Source organism: Dioscorea cayenensis, chromosome 9 (assembly GCF_009730915.1).
Source record: "Dioscorea cayenensis subsp. rotundata cultivar TDr96_F1 chromosome 9, TDr96_F1_v2_PseudoChromosome.rev07_lg8_w22 25.fasta, whole genome shotgun sequence".
Taxonomy (NCBI): domain Eukaryota; kingdom Viridiplantae; phylum Streptophyta; class Magnoliopsida; order Dioscoreales; family Dioscoreaceae; genus Dioscorea; species Dioscorea cayenensis.
In genome coordinates, this window is record NC_052479.1 from 1,909,481 (window position 1) to 1,929,077 (window position 19,597).

Below are 19,597 nucleotides of genomic sequence, written 5' to 3' on the forward strand. Positions count from 1 at the left end.
TTTCTTGAGAACATGATAAATCTAAACACTCTTCTTAGCTTTAAATTAGTGGCTAAATATAAATTAATTATGCATGCGATGTGTGTGCTTTTTGTGGATAAGGTGCATTGATGAACTAGCAAAACCAAATCATAGAAGTGGTTGTTTTATGGACAATAAAAATCAAATGTGGTGGCTAGTGGATTCCTTCTCACCCACCAATATTACACGCATTGAGGGAAAACAATGTGAAAAGAATTATATATATAATTCATTAATTAATTAGTAATAAATAAGCATATCTCTCAGTTGACTCAAAAATATTTAGTATGGAAAGATTTCATTTATTTCTATTACTTATTTTATAAGTGTTTTATAATTTATCATCATTCTATTTTATAAAAGTTCATTCTCCCCTAGATTTTTGTTGCAATCATTCATTTATCTATTTTTGATATTTTAAAACAGATATACATTGTTTTGAAAAAGCATATATATTTTCTTGAATCATAAAATTTGTTAATATTTTTATTTCTTGTTATTACAGGGCGTTCCGTGGGATTTCAATTGCAAATATTAAGATTATTTTTTTAAATTATTTTTTTATTTAATTTAAAATAAGATATTATTTTTGTAATTGTAACGCTTCTCATAGAGAATAAATGTGAGAAAGAGAAGGGATTTATATTTAGTGTGTTTATATATAAGAGAAACAGCTTGGATGTTTACTGAGGTAAAGTGTGATGATATGGATAAGGCATCTTAAATATATATATTTTTTATTGTTATGTTTTGATAAATACGTTAGAAGAGTCGAATGATTAATAATCGCATGCGTTTAAATATGTTAACCTCTCTCATTATTCTTTGTGATAAAGCTTAGCGTGAGAGTTATTCCATATATCACAAAATCTACAAACACCCTAAAATCATCCCACTAACCATAATTTTTATAATATTTAACACTTTAATTGTTTTTAAAACTAATAATTAATAAACATCTATTAATAGTTTTAAAAATAGAAGTTTAGTTTAAAACATTTACTTTAGTTAACATTAATTAAAATAAATTTTCTACAATATATATATATATATTCCGTAAAATAATTGCAAACACATGCCAGGAAAGTTTCAAAGATGAGTCAAAAATTATAACCTAGGATAGACCAACTTCACAACTAAACTCAGTGTGCTTCTTTGACTGTGTTTTCAAAAATAGAAGTTTAGTTTGAAATATTTACTTTAGTTAGCATTAATTAAAATAAATTTACAACAATATATATATATATATATATATATATATATATATTTTAAATTATATATATATATTCCGTAAAACAATTTCAAACACATCCTAGGAATGTTTGAAAAGACAAGTTAAAGTTAAAAGTTAAAACTAAGAATGGACCAACTTTACAACCAAGCTCAGTGTGTGTTCCTTTTTGATTGTTGTGAGACATGAAGCTCACATGCAAGCATGGATGTTTGCTTGGGCCATATGAATCTATGATATAGGCTTTATAATTCACATGTCCTCAACTATTAAGCACTTTATTTATTTATTTATTTTTAATGCTAAGGTTAAACAAGTCATAGAAATACCAACCGTGTGAGTGTGAGCACATGTGAAATATTTTATAAAAAAATCCATGCATATATAGTACTAACATTTGATTTATTAATATTTATAAAAAAGATAAAAATTCATATCAAGTAGTTTTTATTTTATTTTATTATATTATATTTAGTTATTGTTTAGGATCTTATGTTATCATATTAAACTATTATATTTTTTATGAATATTTATTATTATTATTTATTTTAAAAAGTGGATAAACCACTTATATTATAACTGAAACAGAACAAAAACCTCTAAGAAACGACATGGAAACAAGAAAAGAAGCTGACAGGTCACATCTAGATGTGGTTAAGCAACAAAAAAGCTAAAATACAAAATCGGTGAAGAGGAGAGCGAGCGGTTCCTCAGAGACCCTCAAAATCGAATAGTCAAATTTTTAGCCACATACCAGGTCCCGAACATCCTTAAAGCGCTAGAACGCCGGTGAGTTCGCGACGACGAGTTCCTAAGAACTCCATACTTGTGCGAATGAGTGCGCCCGTGGAGTCGATCGATTTCTCTTTAGCACCCCTGTAACAGATGAGATCCAGGATAACAACATACGGACAATTTTCAAAAGAGTAAAATGAGCAGGCAAGGCAAGATCATTAAAAATACGATCGTTTATAGCAAGCCACACATTCCACACAAATTGCTTTAGTAACTAAGTCTCCCATAACACTTGAAGAAGGCTGAACCGATATCCTCCACGACTCCCAAAGTGAACTCATCAAGCTAGGTCTCTCTGGCAAATGCCAAAGGTTGCAAAAATAAGCCCAAACAAGTTTAACAAAAGAGCGCTGCGAGGAAGAGATGATCAGCAGGTTCGATCTCATAGTGACACATTAAGCGGAGTAGTGAGGTAGTAGTGGGGAGCTTGTTGCCTTTATTTTTTGCGAGATTCTCAAGAAAAAGAATTTTTATTACTTCCACAGCAGTGATTGAAAGATTGATCTTGAGTGGGCATGTGTGTGTTAGAAAAAAACTTCACGCAGGGTGGCGTAATCACCATCATTTAGAAAATTATAGGACTTCACCGAGAGACCTTATTCCTGTAAATATCCACCTTTTTCCGATCACATGGCTCTTTTACATGCTTTCACAGGCGGTCTAAGTAGAGTCCAATATCCGGGTTTATGAATATTTATGTAGGTGATTAAATAAAATAAAAGTAAAAAAAATGAAATAAAATAACATGACTCATGACTGACAGAGTGAGTAGGGATTTTGGTGTTGGGTGTGTGAGCATACATTTCAGTGCTTGGTCTGGTCACTTGGCGGGCACTGATTTTGTATTGGAGTAACGAGGCACTAACACTCCCATGTCCCATTATACATCCACTTCATCTATGTAAAAATATTTATATTTATTAAAATATAAATAAAAAACTAGTGTTCGGCTACCGTGGTCATGTCAAAATGAAAATAATAATAATAATAATAAAATTTTGTTTAACAAAGTTTTACAAATTTTTTTTCCCCAAGTTTTGAGTGAAGAAGATTAATTAAAACATAGTTTCATAATTTAATTATTTCTTGATTTATTGGCATTAGATCAGATTTTTCTATATAAAAATGTTTATAATTTTTCAAGTTCTTCATAATGAGAACACAAGTGCATTAAAAAAATTAATTTTTTTATTTATACACATTTTTGATAAAACTTATTTATATTATTAAAAAAATATTTTTATAATATTTAAACTAAAAACAATATAAAAAGGATTGGTTGTTTCAATGATCCAACTGAAAAGAACCAAATAGAATAATAGGTGACAAAGCTGAGTTTTTATTAATATAAATAGTCTTAAGCAATCTTTCGAGCTGTTGTACTGATATATATCTGAGTATAAAAATCCAGGATGAATAGATACGTGAGCGAGTCGTAAAGCAGTCTCTACTAAGGGAGGGATTTGAATCATGACCTTCCTATTTGCAACTCGATTGTCATCTTGATCAATTTTCAAAAAGCAGTTAAATTTTTTTATTTTTTAAAATTAAACACGATTATATACATTAAAAATAATGTTGCTCACCATGCTTATCTGAGTGGTGTCAAGCGAGGCCGTGGGCCCAGAGCTAACTCTGACCCATGCACTATGCGTGCTTTCGGTGCAGCCGACTGACCAACCACCAAGGTTGGCCCGACACGTCTTCGACCAGGTTATATTATATTTATATTTTTATTTTTAAACCCCAAAAAAATATAAAAAATGCCCTAAAATTAACTTAAAAATAAAAATATCTTAAAATTAAAAAGCATAGACTAAAAAGCCTTATTGATTAAAAACAAAAAAAATATACCGATAAAAACACTACGTTTAGGCGTCTTTGGTAGTGTTAGCTAAAGCAGCAGCATGAAACCCCTAGCCCTAGCCTGGCTGAGGGGTATGGGCGTGCTGGCAGAAACGCAGATCTTGTACCGTGCTTGGGCCAAGCACGACTCTCATCTTACGGTGTCTTGAAATTTGGGTCGCTGTGACGCATTTGACATCACTAATCTTATCACTCTTTTACTTGTTCCTATTATAATCTTTTTGCATTCATCTTTTCCATGAATGAATAAATGTGATTTATCAATTTTTTCTAGAAAAGAAAAAACATCACAATGAAAATAACATCAAAGAACAAGGAATTACAAAAACTACATGGCCTCCAAAATAGCATCAAGATTGGAAATTACAAAGACATTAGATCCATAATAACAAGGACCAGCAATATAATACATAATCAAACAGCCAAAAAAACAAAAGGAACAATGACTGGACAATGTAGATACAAGCTGGCAACTCATCACCATATCATCATACAGAGACAACAAAATAAGTTCATATGTTGCTCTTGCTCTTGCTCTTGCTCTTATTGACTAATGGCAGTTAAACAACATCTGGAGAGAAAGAGATTTCACAGCTGGGACATTGCAAGGTCCATTGTATCCACAAGGAAATCTTGAAAGATCAAAAGAATGAGATTGAAATTGTTAAAATTGTCGGAAAAGAATCTAATCAATAACAATAATAATAATAATAATAATAATAATAAACAATGTAAGCAAAGAGTAATACCAGCATCGTCTTTAGTGAAGCAAAGAGGAGGAAGAATCCTGAACACATTTCCATAGAACCCGCCTTTCCCGACCAAAACACCCATTTCTGTAAGAAGAAAAATGTTAAGTTCATCGGAATTTATTTGATTCAGTGACTAAATCATGAATGATCATTATATTATAAAAGAGTTGGTATTTCATTTCCTTCCAGAGATCGAGGAGCTTGTGTAATGTGCCTTTGAGTTATTTTGTGATTTAGCTCCATTAATGACCCGACCCGTTTTTTAGGAGCTTGATTTTTGTGAGGTTTGTGGTAGAAGCAGAAAATGATTTAGAACAATTCGAACTGGTTTGCTTTTAAGCTTATGTAAAAACATGTAAATTTCTTGTTTTCTACCTCCTATTGATCTTCAGGCAACTAAATTATGAATGATTCATCATATAAAGGCAAGGGAAGAAACCTTTCATCTCTTCCATGATATGTAGAGTTTCAGCTTTGGCAGGAGTTTTTAGTTTGTGATCAGTGACCAGCTCAACTCCAAGCATCAAACCTCTTCCCCTCACGTCGTCCGCCGATGACTACAACATAGAACCGAACATTGTAATGCTAACATGTCATTCTTTCAAGTAGCAATTAGATATGATCATCCTACTTTTAAATGATAAACTTACTGTCATGCTTTTCCTGAAGTGCTTCGAGACGATCTTTCAAGTAAGATCCAACAATGAAAGCATCTCTTGAAGTTTTTCTTTCTCAAGTACTTTAAGAACAGCATGTCCTCCAGCAGTGCACACAGGATTGCCACCAAATGTATTGTTGTATATTCGACGTGCCAAAACTTGAGCTATTTCTGGAGTTGTAACTACGGCACCGAGAGGTATACCATTTCCGATACCCTGACAATACACAGAAACAAAATTTAATCAGTTTCGATTAAAAACCACCTGCGATAAATATACGTAAAACAGATAATGCACCTTTGCCATTGTCACCATGTCGGGCACAACACCGTGAGCTTCGAATCCCCAAAAATGGCTTCCTGTGCGAGCAAATCCTGCTTGGACTTCATCGGCAATACAGAGTCCTCCGGCTTTCTTTATAATGTTATAGACAGCAGGCAAGTAAAGTGGTGCTAATTCCACAACTCCACCAACACCATGTTGTTACAAACATATGCCGATGTTTAAATCTACTGATAAAAATACAAGGAAAAAGAGAATTTAGTTACAGATGATATACTTGAATAGCTTCAGAGATGAAACCAGCAACTTGTCCAGAAGTTCCGAAATCTATAATTCCTTGAACATCTTTAGCATATTGCTCTCCATCTGAACCAAAAACACCCCTGTATGGATCCGGACTCACTGCATGGTGCACTCCAGTCTGCTTGCCAAAAAATCAAGTTCATATTACACAAAAACACTTCACCAGAAACAGAAACAGAGACTATGTTATTGCGATCTAGTAAATTAATACTGCTAAATTTTTATTCAAACTCTACGAATTGCATCTAATTGGTTGCATAAATTTGAACTGATAGTAATATATATACCTGCACAACATTGAATTTCCAGTTGGAGTGAGCAGTAGCAGCCATGGTAGTTGGAGCATTGCCATGATATCCATTTCAAAGTGATATAATATCCAGGCAACCTGTATAAAGCCTTGCCGTCAACATCGCCAATTCATTCGCTCCGGTGCCGGAATTCGTGAAGAACACAACCTACACATCAATAGACAATTCAATAACCATACAAAATCCATGAAACAATGCTTGATATTGAAATAAAAATAGTACCTTGAGGTTACCAGGCATCTTGGAAGCCAAAGCTTCGGCGAAATCGGCAATGGCATGGTTTAAGTAGAGAACGGCGAAATCTGGTCGATAATGGCGTCGATGACTTCCGGGTGGCAATGGCCGCAGCCAACCGTCGCAATGCCGCCGAATGCGTCGAGGTAACGCCGGCCAGTCTCATCAAACAAGTACTGCATCTTCCCCGCCACAACGTTCAACTGTAAAAACGAACTTTTTTTTTTATTTTTACAATTCACCCCATTAAATTATTTTAATTCAAATTTACGTCTTTTACAAACTACTCCTTGATAATTTTTAACTTTACATTGCGTGTTGTGTCGTTCCAAATATAGATAATGAATATTTCATAAATCAAGCATTTTGTAGTGAGAGTGACACGAGAACAATAATTTGATTTTTTACTATTCTCTTTTACAAATTTTAAGATTTTTAGTTAATTCTAATTATTAAAAAATTTGCTCCTGTTGTTTTTTATGTTTTTTTTAATTAATCCCTTAAAAAGTTTGAATTCACGTTTCATACTATTTTTTCCGTATTGTGTAAACATTTAAACACCATAAGAAAATAAAAAGGCTCAAAATTGGGGTTACTTACTACTCAGTTATCAAACTTTTTTACACTTTTATTTTTTTTTATTTTTTTTTATAAAAATAGATAAACCATTGATTTAATTTTTTTATTTTTAAACTTTTATTAGTTACAATGGTTGTAAAAAGAAATTTTAAATTTCTAAAATTGGAAAAAGTTCAAATCAGAAATTTATAATTAAAGAAAAAAATTTACCCAAAAATATCCCTCACTAAAGTGCGAATAGGGTCTGTTATGCCGGTACGATGAAAGATAATGGCACCGTACCATCCTCGGCCAACCTGGCCCACCAAGCTACAACTTTCCTTGTTTTTTCATCCCACTAATATTCACTTATAGTTGAAAATTAACTAAATATTTTTAATTATATGTAAACAAGTAAAATAATCCTAAACAAATAAAACTAATTTTATTAAATAATTTTTAATTAAATATATGATAAAATTTCAGATGCAAGTGCAACTAATAACTCATATTAGTGACATCAGGTGTTCTGTATGTCAAAAAAGACTAGAGGTCAAATCCGTAGTTGAACAAAATAGAAGTATGTGATAATAACACGTAACTTGTTCATATATATTAAAAAAATATTAATATATATTTGAAATTGAATAAATTTACCATAATAAACTGATATGTTTAAACTAATATTTTAAAATAAATTTTAAAAAAGATATGAAGATAGATTAATAATACATATATTTTAGATTTTTAAGTTGTATTTTATATATAAGTGAAAAAGATACCTTACACAAAATTTATTAAATAATTTTTAATATGATATGTGAAAACAACTGTTCTAAATATCTAAACTTTTGAAATAAAAAATAAATATACTAACCAAGTTGGTCTACTTGTAGAGGTTTAAGTAATTTTTTTAATTTCGAATTTTTATATTCGCAGAGACTTATCTCTTTACACGGCTCTTAATTAACATCAAGGTTTTGAGAGTGAAAATAGATAGTTTACACAAAATTTAAACTTTTGAAATGAAAAATAAATATACCATACCAACCAGTTTGTCCAACTAATAGAGATTAAGTGTCTTTGAGTGTGAATTCTTATGTTTGCAAGGGCTTACCTCTTTTCATATCTCTCAACCCAAGTTTTGAGATTTTTTTTTTTTGATAAAGTCGATAAACAAAATGGGTACAGAAGTGCACCAGTTATAGTAACTTGAATGACTTTCTGAGAAGAGATATTTTATCTTCATTAAAATTAATATCATTTTATATTTAATTTGCTTTCAATATTTATGAGCACGATTATTTTAAAATGTCAACTCAATTATTATTCATATATATATATATATTTAAATTTTTAGATTTGTTTTAGAAAAGAAAAAAATAAAAATAAAAACCTCAACCCCATTGAAAAGAAAACTACCAAAAATAAAAAGCAATAAAGAAACCGGGTCATCATAAGCCAAAGCAATAAAGAGACCGGGTCACCCGGAGTGAAGCCCAGCTAAAAACAAAACAAATTTTTTATTTTTTTATTTTTTTTATCCTTAAATAGAAATAAAAAAAACTAAATGCTACGCCGGGCCGGCACTGCCGTTTAACACCACTAGAGCTTCACTCCTTCCACTAGCTTAACAATTGCATCAAACCCCCTACAAAAGCTTGAAATTACCATTACTTGCACCTCTTTCAAAAAAATAAAAAAAATAAAAAAAAATAAGAAAATGAAATCTCCACCAATCAGAACTGTATAATCATAAAATAATAATAATAATAAAATAAAATAAAATCTTTTTTCATATTCAAAATTCAGAGCTTCCTCTAAACCCATAAACTTAAATTTAATTCTTCAAAAAAAAAAAGACAAGAAAAAAAAGAAGAAGAAGAGAAGGAGAACGCACAGGGTTCTTGTAAAGGTGCACCATGGTAGGGTTGAGCTTCCTCTAAACCCACGAAGGATCTCCGACGTCGGCGGCGAGTAATCAAACGGGGGCATTCTTGGAATAATGTTCGAACTTTCTACATGAAGCACCTCAGCTTCCGCGAGCTTTGAGAAAGCTCTACGTTGAAGCGACGACAGCCGTCAGATGAGAAGCCTCTTCATCGTGACCGTTTCTTCAAAGAAACTACACTTTCTTTTGGATATAATAAAAACGTGAGCCCAAATGTGGGCTTATATAGAGGGGACGATGCATGGCTGTAAAGACGGTTTTACCCTCTCATCCCATGATATTTGCACGTAAATTTTTGTTAATTTTGATATTTCACTGTTTAGTTAGTCTTTTTCTGGAATCTAATTATTATGTGATTTGCCTTATGTCTCATGTGATTTAATTGATAATACTTTAATACTCTGATTTTAATCGTTTGCAAAAAAAAAAAAAATACTGAAATAATTAATCAGTTAATTTTTATTAACATGGTATTTAAAAACACATGGTTTTACCGTTTTTACTATTATGAATTTATTATTAAAAAAAACACAAAATCTGTTATGAAAAATTGATTATTTAAACTTATAATGATAAAAAAGTAAATTCACATGTTTTAAATGCCACGGTTAAGTGTTTTAGTATTTTTTTGAAAATGGTTAAAATAATAGGATACAAAAGTGTTAACAATCAAACCACATGTATCAAATTGAGAAAGACACAAACTACAGTGAAATTTAGAATATTTTCCCCTAATTATCATGTGCATGTTTATGGACCTAGAATCAATCATCCATTTTGTATGCTATCACACATCGTTATGAAATTTAAGTAGTAAATTTGCAACTATAACCAAAAACTCATTATAACCATTAAGTTTAATGAAACTCGAATATGAGATTTTTAAAATATCTGATATTCATTCTTCGCAATAAGACCAATATCACCGGGTTATTTTATATAATATTCTCTCCGTTACTTTTTATCTGTCGTGATTAACTGAATCTCACATACCAATAAATTTAGTTTTTCACATAATTTTATAAAAAATTAGTTATTTTTCCAAAATTACCCTTAATTTATTTCTTCACATTTATCTCTCATATTTAATTATAAAAAAATAAATAAATAAAGTGTTAAGGGTAATTTTGGGAATAAAATAATAATTCCTTTTTAATATTAGAAAAGGACAGATAAAAAGAAATATAGATTTATGGCAAATAAAAAAGGAACGAAGGGAATATGTATTAAATTGAAATAGTAACATACAAAAACTGTATCATTGTACTCCCTTAATTTTTTTTTATCTTTTGTGATTAATTGAATCTCACATACAAATAAATTTAGTTATTTCACAAATTTTTATAAAAAGTTTGTTATCTTTCGAAAATATCTCTAATTTATATCTTCACATTTGAATTGAGTGTTAAGGTAATTTTGAAAAAATATAATATATGTTTTTTGATGTTAAAGAATGATAGATAAAAAAAATATGGGTTTATAATAGATAAAAATGAACGGAAGGAGTAAGTGGTAGTTAGGGTTAGTTTTTGTCCGAATATAAAAACAATTTTAATTTGAATTGAACAAACCAGGTTAAAAACTTTGCTAAATCAAACCCGGACATGTAAAAAAAGCAAAACACACATGGTTGTGTCAGCAACGAGGAACACATGGCTGACGATGTAGACTTTTACAACAAAAGATTCTCCAAAAATAATAAAATAATAAAACAGTAAATTAAGACGGCAGTGATGGGCACGGGCCGGTTAATCGTCCGATGGGCCCGACCCGCAGGATTGCGGTTCACCGGCCCACTAACCCGGATTCGGCCCGACTAGATATGGAATCCGCCAGGCCGGGTTAGCCCGTCTGACTCAGCAGGTCCGGGTCACAACAAGCGGGCCCGGAATCGGCCGGCGTGTTGGGCCCGCCAGATAAAATAATTAAAAAAGCTAATAAAATTCTGAAAAATTATGAAAAAAATATGAAAAAAATTCTGAAAAATTCAAAGATAGAAAAAAATTCAGAAAAATTTTTCTAGAAAAAAAATAAATTAACTAAAAAAATTGAGATTAAGATAAAAGTTGTTAAATAACAAAAAGTTAGTGTCATGATAGGGTTTGAACCTAAAACTTTACTTAAAATAGTCACATTAACTAATTGATCTGCAAATCTTTCTTGTTTTAATATAAAACATAAATAAATATATATCAAGTTGCAAAATATTTTTTAAATTTAATCCCAAACAACAAAAAATTTAAAATAATTTATAATAACTTAAAAACTTTAAGACATATCAAAACAATTTTAAAAAGAATAAAAAAAGTTACATTTTGATTTGTTTATCTATCAAATTAAATTATTAGCACACTTTTTTAAATGCAACAAAAATTACATATCAAGTAGTATTCTAATTTTAAATTGAAATTATCATCAACTTATTTATTTATTATAATTAGGGTTGTCTCTAGATTTCACTTTGGTCTCTAACTATAGGGTTATTATTGTGCTCATCATGTTATCATTGAAAAAAAGTTATTAATCAAAATAATATGGTGTTAACTATTATTCAAAGATATTCCTTTTTTACAAATTGATATACATAATTCAAAAACAATTTTTTGTAATTTTATTTTTTTATTTTATAAATTGAAACAAAATAATATAATATATATGTGACAAATAAGAGTGCCCATATTTAAGAGAATTTAAGAGTGTGCATGTGTAGAGACTTAGTGCTTATGAGCCAAAATACGATTAACAAAATAATTATTTTTTAAAAAAATATTTATGAAAATTTATTGTTTGATACTTTGATATTTTACTGATTGATATCCTATATCTATATGAAAAATATATGTAAAATATTTTGATCCATATCCTACATCTATCTATATATAATTGTTTGCAATAAATGTTTGAAAGAAATTGTAGCTCAAGTGGTTGAGTTTTTGCTATCCAAATTAGATTGTAACTCATGGGTTTGGAACCGGGTTTGACTCGGCCCGACAGGTCCAACCCGGTTCCAAACCGAGTTTGAACCCAGCTGGTCAACCCACCCGGTCACGGGTTGGGCTTGCCCCAGCCCATGACCGGCTTGTCTACAGTACGGGCCAGTTACGGGTCAATCAACCGGCCTGCCGGGTCACTAGCGGATTACCAAACGGCCCGTGCCCACCTCTTAGATGGGTATTTTATTTATTTATTATTGCTAAAAAATAAAAATAAAAATTTTAAACCCATTTTAAGGCTTTTTTTAATATTGCATATTTTTAAAATTATTTATCAAAATAAGCATTTTTTAAATTAATTACTAAAATGCGCAAAAACTATCATACATGGTATTTTTTGCACATGGGTTATTATTAATTTTTTTAATTTTATAATAGTTTTATATATGATATTTTACATTTACAACCTTATAAGTTTTTTAAATTAATTTTTTTACAACTCTATATAAATTTTACAACAGTTTTTTATTATAATATTTTACGTTTTAGCCCTTATAATTTTTTTAAATTAATTTTTTTTGTCACTACCCTATTTAAAATTTATAATGGTTTTTTAATATAATATTTTACGTTTAAGTCCTTATATTTTCTAATTTAAATTCTTTCTAAATATATCATTTTCAATAATAAAAAAAAACACATATCATATTCTAAATGAACGAAAAAGATAACATATATTATAAAAATATTACGACAATTACATATTACGAACGACTACTTGGACGGTGCATTGGAACAATTCCGACATTTGATAAATCCCACTACGTTATAATCCCTAGAGAGGTGGATAATATAACTCTACCCAAAGTTACAACTCTTTAGGTATTAATAATCACCATATAAATAGATACAAACCACATTAGATATGAGAAAACACCTTAATGTGGATAAAAATCAAATCCATATCCAAATAAGAGAGTACACATCTCCATAATAACTAAGTTTATTAATCTAACCTCAAAGGCTATAAAATTAAAGACTTGCATACATCATATATACACCAAGTTAAAAACAAAAATAAAACTAAAAATAAAATTAGAACTCTAATTTCATTTTATTCCGTAAAATTATTTAGTTCTTAAAATCAGAATAGATTTGACTAATGAAATTTATAAATCTGAAAGATTTATAAATTTCATTAGTCAAATCTATTATGATTTTAAGAACTAATAATTTTTTTTAATAATATATTATAAATATATTTAAGAATAATAGAAATATTTTGACTCCAAAATAATAAATTATATATTTAAAATTCAAATAATTTATCCTAGGAAGGACTAATCATTGTAAAACCAACACGAAGCTATTAAACTCTTTTTAAGGAAATATGTGACCAACCCATGCTTTCTCAGCTTAAGGTTTTCTTGGGCATATTTGGAAAATGGGGGTATTTGTGATTGAAGAAAATATAAAGGAATAATTTCTCACCTACCCCATCAGGGGGGGGCATTAATGGGATGCTACTATTTCAAAATAATTTTTATCAAAGCTTTTATCTATAGAATTAATATATATATATATATATATATATATATATTTAAGGAACAATATCAGAGAAAATTATAATTGATGAAATGCTATGTATTTGGTCCAACCGATGAATTATATATGATTTTATATTCATATGTATTTAATTTAAAGTAAAAAAAAAATCTTATCTTAATTATGTTTAATTCATGAACATGCACACACAATAACAGCACATAAATTGGATCATGATGATCAAATTCATAACATTAAAACTTAAATGTGTGTATGTATATTTATCTCTATATATAATAACAAACACTAAAAAAAACTTGATAACCAGACAAGTGTGAAAACTTTGAAACAAGAAAACATTGTCATGTGATCATAACCTTGGAAAACATTTTTCCCCTCGCTTTGTTTTTCAATGTCATGCATGTGTTGCTGAGTTGTGACATGGGCATCAATTAATAAAGTTTTATAATATTATTTTTAGTTCAAGTTTGTCAACTTTTTTTTTTTAATAAAAATAAAAAAATCATTAAAGCTTTTAAGAAAAACATAAAGTGATAACAGATAAGATACAAAGGATAGTGATAAGATACATAAAAAGATAAGGCTCAACTATAAATAGTAATTAGATGACTCTACATAAAACAGTCAAGAGATAAAAATAAAATAAAGTATTCCTAAGAGATAATAGTGAACAAGGTTGATATGTTTATGGTTACTCTAAACTTAATTAGAAAAATAATAAGATAGAAGATGATATATCACTATATATTGGTGCATCAAGTGGTGTATATCAAGAGTGATCAATGGTGGCAATATGGTAATGGTCCAACGTGGCATTGTGGTGTGGCAATAAAGACTTCTCTGTTTGTTTCCTATGTTAAAATCATAAAATTTGTTTTTTTTTTCCAACACCTAGCACAAGCCCACAGAGCCCCTTGAAACATGTTTTCTCTTTTATGGACAAGAAAAATAGCTTGTTTAGGTTGTTGTGAGGATGTTAAAATAATAATAATAATAAAATTATAAAAAAATCCAACAAAGTGGACCTCAAATTAAAGATATGTTAATCTCATTGGTTAGATCATCTGAAGAAAAGACAATTTTTTTAAAATTTATTATAAATGTTTTTATGAACAATAAAAATATTTTTTGACTTCAAAGTAATAACTTATATATTTAAAATTTAAATAATTTCTCTTACGGATGACTATTTATTGTAAAATCAAATAGATGGATGTTTATGAAAAGATTGACTTTTCCAAGGGGAAATAAATGACAGCCTGGTAAATATGAAAATATTTTAAAACGGGATTTGTAATTGAATAAAATATAAAGGAATTATCTGTAAAACACTTTATAAGTGCTTGTCATTCTCTTGATATTAGTAACAACATACCATTCGTGACTGAATGATAAGGAAAATCAAGGTGGTATGAAAAATAAGTGAAAACGTTCATTAAATCCTTTTGATAGTTTTCTTCTATATATATATATATATATATATATATAAAAGATATAATATGGATTTTTTATTTTTTTAAATGTAAACAAGCCACGTGTTACTAACAGCATAAGTGAGAAGCTGAGCTCTTAATACTTGTGCAATCCACTTATATAAGCTGAAGTCTACTTTCTCAACAAGATAAACACTGTATGTTGGGATGCAACATCAATAGACCAAACCGTCAATGATAATATGGATTTGTCATTATTCCTGTTTTATAATTTTTTTAGTTATATTTTATAACAAAATAAAAATAAAAGATTTTTTTTATTGTGTCCTTCCATTTTTTTTTTAAAAAAAAATGGATAAACCACTGATTTATTGAATGGAAAGACAAAAGTACATAGAGTTAAATCCTCTCATCCAGAAGTGAGGGGACAAAGTGCAGTTAATAAAACAGAGAAGCAGAAAGTAGGTAAAAGTCTAAGCAGGCGGAAGACATCGTCTCAGACATATATAAGTAAATAAATAAAGAAAAATCATTGAATTAAAATTCTAATTAAATCATTTTATATTATTCGATTATCTTGAACTCTCAAACATATAAGATTGTAGAGCATTAACAAAATTATTATTGATAAGCAAGTGATCTAGAGATGAGAATTTTAAAAACTATTACCAAGTTTTTATTTTTACAAAATATATGGTATTATCATGGTTATGTAGCAAGTTAGTCCATATAATATCCATTGCAATACAATTGAAATATATAACCTCGAAATATAAAACCTTTTAACAAAACAAATACATAAAAATCAAGAACTCAAAAATAAAAATCTTAACAAAATAAATATATAAAATCTTAATATTCCAATGCCAAGTAAAATACACATGCTCAACATTAAATATATTTGTCACAATCATGGGTAAGTACAAGAGTATTTTAGAAGTTATTTGCACAATTTTAAAAATTATTTTGGATTTAAATAATTATTTATGTCAAATTATGTTTCAAATTATAACCAAAGCCAGTTATAAAAATAAAATACAATAAAAAAAAATACGAAGATATATTCAATACAATGAAAACAAATATCTATATATGTATATATATATATATAACCTATAAAATGGATAATTATCATCTCTAATAAAAACTATATTTACATATATTTCTAAAAAACCTTTTCAATTTACAAATTTTATACAAATATAATTAATTTAATTTTTTCTGTTTTCTAATTAAAATGAATGAAGAAGTGAGGGTGAATAAAAGTTTAGTTTTTTTATAACATTTTTATCCTCTCTTATTCTCAACATTCAAGTGTGTATAGAAGTAATTTTATTATAGTATTTTTTTTATATTTAATTCAGATTAAAACTCTCAAGAAGTATCTTTGCAAATATATGCTTGATTTTTGAAAAGATAAAAAAAATATTCATCTTAAACAATAAATTTTGTAATTTTTTTACATTTTTCATTATTAAAAATTAAATTTTAAATACATGAATCATTAATATTAATTTGTACTCAGGAAAGATCATGTTAACTCAGAGCATACTTCTTGTTGTGCATTTTTAAATGTTACGTCCTCCGGAAGTTTGACAAGGATAAATTTTTTTTTTACATTCCTTTAATTAAATTGCACAAGTGAAGTTGTAATTTCAATAATATCATAAATTTTTCAAATTGGTTTTCAACAATATCATAATATTAGGTGATTCACTAACAAACTTGGGTATGAGAATTAGCGAAACTCAGATTAATTTCATAAAAATAAAATAAAATCAAAATTTATTGTAAAGAAAGTAGGAAAAAGGGACATTATGTAAAATTATAAAACAAAGTTTAGAGTTATCTTAATTGTTTTAAAAATAATTGAAGAAGTAGATTGAGTAAATAATTCTCTTTAAATGCACTTGAGAAATTGACAAAAAAAAATTGGAGTTATTACTTGCAAGTTTTAAATCTTGAATATGAAGAAGTTGAGAGTTGAAAGCTTGAATGCTTGAGAATTAGAGAAATATTATCTAGTTTGATATTACTAAAATAGTTAGGTTAACTTTATGGTCATTTTATAGTTTTTTCTTAAAATTTCATTCCCAAAAATATAATATTAACTTATTGTTTAAATTTGTTGGGAAGAGTAAAAATATTATTTTATCCCTAAAAATACCCTGAAACTAATCGTCTTATACATGTTGGAAAGGTTGGAAAGTACCATTTTAACCATTTACATAAAAAAAATTACAAAAAAGCATGGCAAGCCATGCATGGCACAACTTGCAACAATTCCAAGCGTCCCATTGTATTGCCCTCGTTACATTGTCCGGACACTTGTAGAGCTGAGATTTTACTAATTTTATACTTAGAAGATTTGCTTTCAGCCCCTCTACATGCAGAATATTTTTCAATTTTGGATACCCAGGAATCATCAATATTCCTTTTCCAACTACTTGACTTTTCTGACCATCTCCAAAAGTCACATGCCCAGTTGGACATTCTTTGTAATTCATCAAAAAACCTTTGTTGCCTGTCATATGTCGTGAACAACCACTGTCAAAATACCAGTTGTCTTCCGAGGATCTTTTTGATGAAGAGTACCCCACTAAATCTCCTTTTCTGACCCATACATTCTTGCTTTCTTTCTTCTTTTCTCTGGTATAGGGAGTTTGCCTCATATTTTTGTTTTCTTTTATGTCTTTCTTCATCTTCCAACATCTTGGACGGATGTGTCCTTTGACACCACAATAGTGACATATCGGAATCCACTTCTTTGCTTTTCCAAGTACTCTATGATTCCTCATATCTTCCTTCAGTTGATGACACTTTGGTCTTATATGCCCTCTTCTTCCACAATGAAAGCATGTAGGAACTTGTCTTCTATATTGTCTCTTCTCCATGTTATACTTCACTTGGTTGTATTCATGAGCATTAGATAGAACACAATCAGCTTCAACTTTGCATATCTTGTCTCCTGATGTCTCTTCTATATGATGTTGTGTCATACTTGTTTGAAAAGGTAACTCATCAATCTTGACCTTTCCTTTCTTCATATAGTTTATGGTCTTTTCAGAGATTGTTCAACTTTTTCTTGACATTCTTTTTAACTCTTTTTTTCAAGACTCTTGTTTTTGTATGAGCATCTTGTCAAGTTTTTTTCAGACTAAGTTGGTACCCATGAAGAAGATTGTTTTCGATCACTTCTTCATAAACGACTTTTTCGGTGTTGCAGACCGATGTTAGTAACAGGACTTGCAAAAGCACTGAAATTTCTGAAATCTCTGTCAGTTGGTAAAGAAGTGTGAGTATTGATCTGCATCTTCCGCTTTGTCTTCTTCCCGAATTTTTTTCTAAAATATCTCGCACAATTTCTTGGCCAAAAGGGCAATTTCTCCTTCTTCTTCTATGTCTTGATGCATTGCATCTCTTTTTGGGCTTGTTGCTTTTAATTTTTTTAGAGCTATATCTTCTTCTCTTCTACCCGGATTCGATTCATCTCATATGCTTGTAGAGATCCCATCAACTCATCAAGTCTCATAGTTGTGATATCTTTTTGCTTCTTCTATTGCGAGCAACTTTAGCATCAAATCTTCTTGGGAGAGATCTAAGTGTCTTCCGGACTAGCTTCTTATCTGAATACTCCTTGCCGAGCTGGTAGGCCTGATTTGCTATGTCCATCAATTTTGCATTGAACATGACTATTGTCTCTTCTTCTCTCATCCTGAGATTCTCGAACATAGTTGTTAGCATTTGGAGTTTAGATTCTCTTACCAAGTTGGTCCCTTCATGAATGGTTTGAAGAATCTCCCAAGCTTTCTTGGCACTCTCGCATGTTGCAATATACTTGAACTGGTTCTCATCAACACCTCCAAAAATTGCATTTAGAGCTTTTCCATTAGCATTAGCTTTGCGCATGTCTTCGACACTCCAACAGCTTTTCTTCTTCATGATCACGTTGTCGTCTTCATCAACTAGAGTAGGAGGAGACCATCTTTCTTCTACAGAAATCCATGCACTCTCATCAATAGACTTGATAAACGCCTTCATGCGAGCCTTCTAATATGGATAGTTGGATCCATTAAGCAACGGTGGTCGTGTGACGGAAGCTCCTTCTTTTCCGGCCATCAATGGAACTTGTTAGGACATCGCCGACTTTGAAACCAAAGGAAAACGGCGACCAAGTCTCTGATACCACTTGTTAGTTCCGGCGACGTGGTTTGTGGTTTAGTGAACACTCACAACACTCAAAGAAAAACTCACACAAACCAAGCAAGAAGGAGACACAGAAGATTGGTAACCCAGTTCAGCGTCCTCTCGCCTACGTCTGGGGGGCCAAGCCCGGAGAAAAACAATCCACTAAAAGAGGTGAAAATACATGAGTACAAAACACTTGTCACTCACTCACTCAACAATAATGAACATTACCCTCTCTAGATTGTATGGTGCTCACACACTCTCCTCCAAGAGTTCCCCAAGAGTCACACCTACAATCTACGAGCAAGGTAGCTTATATAGACGCCTCAACGTCCCAAATATAGCACATACCTCTTTTAGAATCTTCTCGGCTACTAATTTAAAAAACCTGCCGAAATTAGCTGTTGCAACTCCTGTTGTAACATGAATTGCAACATGGTCCCTGATCAGCGACTTGATCGAGTTACGGTTACGTTGCGGACGACCTCAAGACCCATCAACCTCCCGGTCATGC

The 19,597-nt window shown here is 30.0% G+C and overlaps 1 pseudogene; it reads right to left on the reverse strand.

The window, feature by feature from the left end:
• Window positions 1-4,454: 4,454 nt before the first annotated feature.
• Window positions 4,455-18,208, reverse strand: LOC120269093 (annotated as a pseudogene).
• Between the last annotated feature and the right edge of the window lie 1,389 nt (window positions 18,209-19,597).